Source organism: Coloeus monedula (genome assembly GCF_965178545.1).
Source record: "Coloeus monedula genome assembly, chromosome: 2".
Taxonomy (NCBI): Eukaryota; Metazoa; Chordata; class Aves; order Passeriformes; family Corvidae; genus Coloeus; species Coloeus monedula.
The window spans coordinates 22,415,174-22,425,134 of NC_138782.1; positions in this window are offsets into that span (position 1 = coordinate 22,415,174).

Below are 9,961 nucleotides of genomic sequence, written 5' to 3' on the forward strand. Positions count from 1 at the left end.
AAATCTGATAGTTGGAGAAATGAATAAATTGCATGGCAGGAAGGGATGAAAGGTATATCTAAATTTGCTATACTGTCGGTTGCCCAGCTGAAGAATACAAAATCTCAGCAATGTAGTGCTAAAATGAAAAAGTCAGCATTGATGGTGTTTAGTAGCTAAGACACACCTTTCTTTTCCTGTCACTTTCAGTATACAAAAATAATTGTGGTATTTGAGCCATTAAGGCTTTTTTTTTTTTATTAGCTTGGAAGGAAAATGTACTTGTTATTATTATAGGACACAATTTCTCATTAATTATGCTTATTTGCAATATTTTAATTTATCTTGCCATCTTTCATGAGCAGTATCATTTTTTGAGGGTTATTATACGTGAAGAGTTACTAAAAGGTGCATCAGTGGTGGGCGGCTTTGGACAAACTCTTCTGCACAGTTATGGCAACAAATCACAACCAATTTTTTTTAAAGCTTATGAATTGTCATTCCCTGCCTCTGAGTTACAAGGTTGGAGGTACAAGATTTCTTTGTGCCAACAAATAAAGCTTGATGCCAGGAACAAAACGAAGAATAAAATATCACACCGTGCAAAAATAGTACTCAAGGTTTGGAGGATTTTGTGTATTGGTTTGTTTTTTTTTTTTTTTAAAGAGAAACAGTCAAGGCATAAGATTTATCCTTTTTTTTTCTGTCAGGAACCAAACAAAGAGCTAACTTTGTCTTCCCCTGAACAGAGAGGACTACAGGGCTGGCTTCAGGGGAAAGACTCATATTTTTTTAAAAAGGGACAAAATAGACGGCTACATAGAAACTTGTGAGAGAATAGGAGCTCTGAACAAATATGAATTGAAAAGCGCTGTGTTACAATTTGAATGACAACAAATCTACTGTAATAACTTCTATTTATACCCAAGGAAAATGTTTCTTGGGCTGTTTTTGAGGTATATTAATTATCTTGAATATTAATTATATTAAATGACATTTATTGATTAATGAAATGTAATTAAATTTAAAAAAACCAAAACTCAGTCCCACAGCAAAAAACTCTTCATACTGTAGTGGGTCTGAATCAAGTTCTCAGACTTGGCCAGTAGATGATTCTATTGTTTCTGGTAGTTTTCTGTTGTTAGAGGAGTAAGAGTCCCCTTCCCTGCCAGTTTTGCCTTCTACCTAAAGGAGGGGAAGGATGAAACATGCTGGAGTAAGAACTAGAAGAGGGTTATAACTGTTTTCCTGGGCCAAAGCTGTAAAGCATGTGAAGCAGAGAGATGTAACCCATGGAAATCATGGCTGCTCCAAAAACCTAGCCTTACTATCTGAAAGGGGTCTTCTGAATGAATTAATAGTATGTTAATAACTGTAGAAGATTATAGGCAATATGGAAATACGTTGCAAATTTTGTTAAACTAACATGTGCTTAAGTTCTAATGCTTATGGTGTTTTACAAGTCATTCACTGCTAACGTGTAACATCTCCAAAAGGAATTTATTACATTTCACAGCCTTAATAAAATGTGATCCCACACCCTTAAAAACATATTCTGTTGCAATTGCTTCTCTTTTTATTTATTTATTTTTTTGTCTTAATGAAATAAATGGATTACATTGTGACTTAAATGTGAAATGAATATTGAAATGTAAATATGTAGCCATATTTAAGTATTCTAAAGAAGGTAAATGTTAAGTGTGAGCTTTGTTTTGTTCCTTAGGATAGGCCCTTGCTTGAAGTGCTTGCTGGTTGGGTTCTATTCTCTCACACTGACTCTACTCAGAAAAAACAGAAGACTTCAATTTACTTGCAAGCATTTTGATACTTTTTCTCATTTAAAATGGCTTTGCACTTTAAAATTGACTTTAGCTGAAAGCAGTATGTTGCAGAGTAATTTTTATGTTCAGCATGTGTAAATATATATAACATCCAGGAACACTGCTACAGCTGTATATGCAGAGCTGAGGCTCCTGCACCTGATATTGAAAAATAGTTTTCAGGTATTGTACAGTTACTCTTGGATTTTTGAGTAGGTGAGTTAATCCACGGATGTTTCATTGGTGATTACAAAGAGTCATGTCTGTTTCCTAATTGATTAATTATTATATGATTGTTATGATTATATAACTATCTAATTATTATATATCTAGGTGATTTTGACAGAAGCAGGGATTTTGGCATGGAAATAAAAATATCAGCTATTTGAAACTTTCCACATCCCCCCTTTATTTCTTTCTCAGTATCGTGGCATTGCCATCATCACCATACCAGAGGATGGCAGAATTGAGGGAAGGTATTCTACATTTGTTTTCGTCATTATTGAGTGTTAAAATTAAATGCTGAATTTGACTCTTTTGTATATTTCTTCTCTCTCCTACCCTTCTTCCAGGGCTCAAGGGTCTGTTTTGTAGACCTTCATGCCAGTTACTGTGGTCTGATAAAAACAAAGCTGTCCTCTAATTTGCAGCTGGTTTCATATATTAGAATTCAATGGCAGCACTTTGACATAGAATTAATATTTTTATGTTTCTGCTTTCAGTATACATCTTGGCATCATTTATTATGAAAAGTTCTTGTCAAGAGCTGTCTGCACAACTGCCACAGTAGAGGTAGGAAGTGCCACAGAAATTGCTGTTCAGGCACACAACCTAGTGGTCCATTTATCATGCAAAGCTGGTCATACTCTCACCAAGGCAAACAAAAAAATGTATTTCCCTTCCTACTTTTTAGTTGAACAGTTGAGTCTTTAGCAAATGATTAACTTTCAAAATATGTAGATTTTGAAAAGTTGTTTTCTCCCAGTCAGAAGTATGTTCTGGGGTGCATTCTTCTGTTCCTTAATAGAAAAAAAAAAGACCCCTGGCTAGGCTGCATCAATAATATTGTGCATCATAGGTATGATTTAGTGTGGAGATGGATAAGGGAAATCAGTCTGCAAGAGAAAAGCAAACATGAGTACTGTCTGGCAACATGGGATCTTCACCCAATGTTTCTAGTGACCAGAACAAGGTAAACAAGTAATAAATAAACAGATCATGTTCTTTTTGGCCTGAGAGATCATCAGTGTTTAGGGTCTTGTGAGACAATTTTGCTAGCAGGAGCCAGATATTTACTGCATGCCATCCAATTTGTTTAAAAAGAAATGAAGGCTCTGTCCATGGACAACAGGAGGCAGTTCCCTTCTTCAGGAATCAGAGCCTGTGCCTATCCAACAAGCTGCCAAAACAAATTCAGGCTTGGCTATGTTTCTGGTGCCTGTGTGTTTCTCCTGCTTGTTCTTTGCAGCAGGAACTATTTCTAGTCATTTGGATGTCCACTCAGCTGCTTCACCTGCAGGCACCTTCCAGGCAAGCTCCTTGGCCCATCTTGTTCAGCCTGCTGTAGCCTGGAGGGATGTTCCTTGACACAGAACTCCCCAAAGAGTTCCACAAACGTGCTCAGGGCTTAAAAAAATCATACTAACAGTATTCTCAGTAGATAGTGAAGCTGCTTTCTATTAATATGTGGGCTAGTGGTGTCTGCCTTTTATTCAATGTGTTGGTGTGACTGGTTTCACATGGGTTTGACTGTTGCTAGCAGAGCTGCTTTATATATCAGACAGTATTTCAAACATTCCCTTCCTGGGTAATGAACTCACCTGAGTGTGGGAGATCTTCTGCAGAAGATTAAAGTGGCTGTGGAAGGGTTTGGCTCCATTGGGAATTAAAGATCCTTCATCAATATAATCTGTTTATGTTGGTTACACCTCATGATTTTGTTGTGTTTTGGTGTTTCTCTCAAGGACCAGTGTTCTTGCGTATATGTTACTGAATATGAGTCTCAGGTTCTTGTTGCTTTAAAAGGACATAGGCACTATAAATGGAGAAAAAAGCTGTGAAAACATGAACCTTAAAATCCAGACATGCATGAAAATACTCCCAAGATTTCTGTTTTAAAACTCTTACAATTTTCATCCAATTTTGTAAGTTCTGATTTACGACATAGAAATTCTTGAAATTCATAGGAACGTTCTAGTGAGGTTTCTGCACTGGAGTTCCTAAATGAGTGTGCACAGAGCTGTGCTGCCCCTTTCTTCTTTCATGTGTACGTGAATCAAGAATATTGAACATGCCAGACTCTCAAATAACATAGCTGTGCTTGCAAACTCTCTCGTTTTCTCCGTAGAAATACAGTCTATCCAACTGAAGCATCTTGTGCCAATGTGGAGCGCTTTGCCAGTATAAATTGGAAATCTGAAAGAGAGCTTTGCTCATATAAATATGTTGGCAAGACTTGATACAGTCACAACAAAATCTACATTTGCTTTCTTAATGCTAAAATCTGGTTTTGGTTACATTAGTGTCAGTCTAGAGTAACTCTCTGGTTGACCCAAAGGTAAGCTGAAGGCAACAAAAGAGTCTTTTGGACTCACAGTCTTGTGATACCACTGGAACATGGAAATGGCAGAAGGTGCTTTTTTAATATGCAAGTAGAAAGTATCTGTGTGCACAGTGGTTTTGGTGAACTTACCTCTTCTGAGCCTGAGCAGGTAAAATGTAGAAATTTATATGAACACTGGAAACGTGTAATACAGAACTCCCCAGCAGAACTGATTGTTGCTTTCTTCCTGCTTTCATACCAGTGGGACTTTGTATGGCTTCCACATTTTGGCTGTTATTTGTCGAGATTGGGGCGTAGGAGCAAGCAATTTTTTTGTGCCAATTTACATGATGCCATAAAGCAGTGTTTTCCTTTTTTTCCACACTTATTAGCTCAGCTCCTCAGCTGTGCAGCACCACACCCTGGGGTGAATCTTATAGAGGGATAATTCTGACAGGTTTATATTGGCCTAAATTTATAGCATTTCATTTGGGAAAATTGATATTTTGTTCACATTTCCAGTACAGTGTTGTGACTATTTGACAACCCCAACCATCAAGACCTTTGGAAGACTGGAAATCAGAGGATATCCTAAAGATACAATTCCACTTTCAGACAGTGCATTAGCAGATACCCCATTTCTTTAAATTGAATGTGCTCCATTTTAAATTACTTTAGTGTCACTGCACCAAGTTCTTCCAAAACAGTGGTGCAGCTTGTTTATACATAAATATGTATATAATACTAAGGTAGGATGAAAAGTGTAATGTTGTACTCCAGGTTTTTAAGGTAGTGTTTATGATGCCTTAGAGTAAAACACTCTGGTGATGCTTTTTCATCATAGACCAGAGGTGGCAGAAGGACATGCACTATGCATCAACACATTTTTCCTACTGATGATTTTATGCTTGAATATAAAAGCAGTGTGCAGAATGACTATGATATATACATTTATAATGTTTTATTTAATTTTGTAAAATTAAATATGTCCCCAAAAAGTAGTTCTGTAACCTCTGATAACAAGTTCTGTATGTACAGTTTTTTCAGTGTGCTGAGGATAAAAATCTGTGGCTGGTCCTTACTGTTTTGTTTATTTGGACTTTAAGGACCTATGTGTCTTTTTCTGAGTCTGTAACATTGCCCCTTTTCTGTAGTCAGTACAGGCAGTGAGTCTTCTCTGTGGTGTGTAAAGGATCCTGGTTTCAGCTATGGCCATGAGCTCAGCTATATCCATCTGAAATCTGGATGTCTCAAATTAGGTGAGTTCAAGCACATCCTAAGTTTCTGCTTTGGTTTTGTATTGTTGGATTCCAGGTCATGGGCATAGCATTATTAGCAGGCCACTGAAAATTATGTCACTCAGAAGTCTGATTGGGTCCCAGTTTGGATCTGTAAACTCTCTTGGTTGGAGCGTGGTGGCTGAGTGGCCACAAAATAGTTAAGAGCCAGTTCTGTCATATCTGAAATGCACCTACATTTTTCAAATCAGCACCATCAAGCTAGCAATAACAAGGATTTGTTTTGTTTCTTGCAGTAGAGGAACTATGGAATTGGAGTATGAAAAATATGAACAGGTCACTGTAGAAGGGTTATCCAGCAGGTGTTGGATCAGCTCTAAACATATCTAGCTGTAGGGCAGATTTTCCATTACTTATCTGAATGAATTCTCACACGTGAAATCTGCAAAATCAGCCACCTCTGGATAACTGAATGACTCCATTCTAAGTCAATTAACACAGAGAGAATTATGTAGAAAGTTAAATAATTAGATTTTCAGACAATGGGAAACATTGTAGGTTGTGTTTGCATAGCATAATCCTTGTTTTCAGAAACAATTGCAAAGGGACCTAGGCATGCAGTATATGAACAAATCTGGTGCAAAGTGTTCTGTGTTGTATGGGTGCAGATTGCTCACTGTTCTCTTGAAATGTGGACTGTATTAAATACCTGTGAATTACAATAAAATTTAATATATACATGACATTAGAACCACATTGGTTTATAAGAACTGACTCAGAAATAATGAAATGTTCTCATTAAGAAGTTCCTTGTTTGGGTTTCTGTGTTTTCCATCAGGCAAAATTTAGCCAATATTTTCAAATTAATTGTGTATTCTTTCAGATTCAAAGGGAATTACTCAGTTGAGTAAATCCTGCTGTAAGTAGATCCTGTCCAAATGAAAGCCAGTATTACGTGAGAACAATTACTTTTCATTGTCCTTTGCCTAAACCATGGGATGTTGGGAAGTTCTGAGTGTTTGAATATGCTAATTATTCTTCCCTTTGGTCTGTGGTAGATGCTGTTTTACTATATAAATTGGCTCAGGAATCTGCATGTTTTTGTGATGTGCTAGTTGCCATCTGCTTTGGAGATATTCCCATGCATTTCTGTTGATGCAACAGCTATAGTGTTTTCAAATGTTGATACTATGAAAATGTAATGTGATTGGGCTTGGACACGTGCCTTAAACAGACCACCCATCATATTTACTTTGCTGCCAGTCAGAGCAGGCAAACTCTTGGGTAAAATGTTACAGTTCTTTGAACATCCCAGACAGATAGTGAATAATTTGTGACTCATATTCAAAGAGATTTTGATAGTCCTGAAAAAAGTCCTGCTTGACTAAATCCACCATTAGGATCCAAATTTTCAAAGCTTACTATTTAGTTTGATTTGATTTGATTCTTCAGTTTCATAACTATTTTAACAAAACAGTTCAAGTCAGATGCCTTATTTTTTGTGGTAGAGGAGAAAAAAAAACTTGTGAAAGAGTAAGATGGAACAGTATAAATTGATTAATATTAATACTCTAAGTCAAATGCAGAGCAAGGAGCTCTCTTTACACAATGACTGGATTTGGTGTACAAGGTACATCAAAGATTCTGTGTATATATATGTATATAAACAAGAATGGTTAATGTGGACACAGATGCTTAGCTAAGACATGCTCACTGAATATTTTTATTTATATACTTCTATGTTGCGAACATAGTTGAAAATCACTGGGTTTAAATCCAGTAAGAACATTTTACCACTGCCAGTTCTAGGAAAATAGCAAAGTCAGGGTTGAAGCCACTAATACAAACTACATACACAACAATACACACTCATGCATGCCATAACCTATTTAATGTCTTGGTTTTACCTTAATGGTAAACAGAAGCAAAAACTTTGACTTTAAGCCTTAACTTTTCGAGCATTAATGACTGGAAGTGACTGATGGAAAATACTTGTAGAAATACAGGGTAAAATACTGGTAGTTGAAGGAGATTAAAATATGAGAGATCACAGTGAAATAGTGTTTTGTCATCGCAGATCTGAAAAATTATCTAATATTGGATACAAAAAAAATGTATTTCACAACAGGAACGTTTCTTGTGGTAACTGATATCACAGTTACCAGAAATGGAATGGCACATAGGGAAAAAAAAAGATTGAGTGAAAACTAACATAGCAGACAGACAGGATCTTGTTCTCTGAAAGGTTAGATGCAATTAAAAGTAATTCACATAAATTATGGCACTGGAAGATTGGCATAAATGAGAAGAGGATTTGTGCATGGTCACTCCAGCAAAAATATGAGCCTTGGAGTTTAATTTTGAGGGGACCTTATAAAAAGAGCATGCTTCCTTTCACACGAATGCTCAACAATCATTCTTAAAAAGAAAAAAGTGTGTGTAGAGAAGGGATTGTCTATGAAGATTCTCATAAGGAGCAAATGAATCTTTAAGGAGCCTCAGAACTGTAGCCACGTTTTGAACTTCATATTGGCTGGTGGTGTGCCAGACAGGAAGAGAAGACTTAGGTGTGGTTGTTTTTTTTCTGAAAAAGCGATAGTGTTGACAATTATTAATAGGAAAAATTAAATCTCAAGAGAGGATGGCCTAATGGCAGAGCTATTAGCTACATCCAAAAAGATGGTCTCACATCCTTGCTGAAACGTTCAAATTACATGAGAGCACAGTGTGCTTTCCCAGATGGGTGAAAGAGAAACAATCATCTCTGCCTTTAAAAATGATGACAGAAATAGCTGAGAAAATTATACCTCAATTATCTTGATCGATCTTGTAATAAACTCCGCACACAATCTATCTGTCTTTTCTAGGAAAAAGGTCAGGAAGAAAAAATACGCCTTTTTTTTTTTTTAAGAAGAGGACCAAGATGAACTTGGGGTGAAGTTTTTTTTGCATGAGTGTATCTATTTATTAGAGATACTGTGGAAGCAGATGTGGCTGTTATAAAATTTTAAGCTAAGATAAAGTTCAGTACAGGATCAAATAAGAGATTTTTTCATAGTCTTGCTCAGTAATGAATAAAATCAGTATTTTATGGTGAAGAGTCTCATCCAAAATACTGCAATAACATCTTGCACAAGCAAATACTGATTTACAATTGCTCAAACTCCGGTTTGAATGGGTAAGGATTTCAGTTTAGTTTTGGTTACTAATCATGATGTGGCTTTTATATTACATGTTATGCTATTCAAATGCAAAGAATGAAGAAGGCCTGAGGCCCATAAGGTGGTGCAAGCATTTATCATCTGTACTCATCGGTATTCTGGTGTATTTTGTACACATATTATGTACACATAACACAGTGATTCTAAGTGCAAATTTCTCTTGTACTTCACTTAAAGAAGCACTGTAAGTTTTGAACTCTGTAATTTTGTCATAGGTGGTTGGTGGTAATCAGTTTATGAGTAGAGAAGTGGTCTAGAGACCTTCGGTGTGAAGACAGTGCTCTTCTCATGAAACAGGTGAATTGAAAAAATACTCCAGGAAAGTAAATAAGTACTAAGTACTGAAAGAATTTTACAAACCAGGTAAAAGCTGCAGAATGAGAACGAAGTGCCCTGTTATATCTCATCTCAATTGATGTTATAGGCAATGAGCTTGAGAAGATAGGATTTCACAGCAATGGAACATAGAAAAAAATACCTTTCTCAAGTCATCACTTTGGCTTACTTTTGTTCCATGAGATCATGTGTGAACTTAACTCTACTGACTGGATACAGAAATTAAAGATTTAAATGTAATCTTTCTTTTTCAACAGAATGGGCTGTGAGACATTTCTGCAGAAAAGTACTGGAAACACTTTTCTCTCTCACCCTGATTCAATTAGCTCAGAATGCTGAAATTAGATTCTATTGTCCTGAAATGGGTAACTGAGAGATACAGAGTAGGGATCTCAGAGTACATGAAATCACTGTGTGTTATTCTTTTTAGCTGAAACAACAACTAAAGTCCCATTCGATAGGTTATGGAGTGACACTCTCTACTCTTCTCTGTCGTGGTCACTGCCATTCTGTATGGGAACTATTAGAAAAACAAAATGGGACTGTTTGGCAAAGGTTTTTTTGCTGATTCTCTTACATTGTATGACCCTTTGTAATTCTAAACTTCAGGTTTAGAAAGGCTCCAAAAATGTGGACCACTATTAATTTATTACTCTATTGAATCAGCTGAAGTGTTCAATATTAGAGCCTTTTTGATAAAAATGTAGGAGAGTTACTGTTTTAGACACCCTGATTTCCAGGTTTTACTAGCACCTTTCAGCCTTTTGATACATGAAGATGGGCACAAAAATTTACTAAAGCTTTCCATTTTACTAGGTTTTATTA